Raw genomic sequence first — 348 nt, forward strand, 5'->3', positions numbered from 1 at the left:
CCCTGGGCCCTGGGCTTCCCCTTCCCCTGCACACATCTCGGCTGCTGGCCAGCCAGTCTCCGGGCCTCTGTCAGACGGCAGCTTTGTCCCCCTGGGGCTCTGCGGTGCCTCTGTGGGGACCGTGTCCTGAGCAGAGAAAGGCAGCCGTGTGTCTCCTCTGACGCCCACGGTTGTGAAGACGCAGCCCAGCTCCCTGGTGGCCTGTGTGGCACTTTCTTTTAGTGCAAATCCCACAGACAACCTGACCACAATGGCCACTGAGTCAAAGCCACCGCCTTCGAGAAGACCTCGCCGCCCTCAGAGAGAAGCTGCCCCGAGCACCTGGGGCCCTGAGCACCTGGGGCCCCT

This window comes from Myotis davidii, unplaced genomic scaffold (assembly GCF_000327345.1).
Source record: "Myotis davidii unplaced genomic scaffold, ASM32734v1 scaffold845, whole genome shotgun sequence".
In the NCBI taxonomy this organism is placed as follows: domain Eukaryota; kingdom Metazoa; phylum Chordata; class Mammalia; order Chiroptera; family Vespertilionidae; genus Myotis; species Myotis davidii.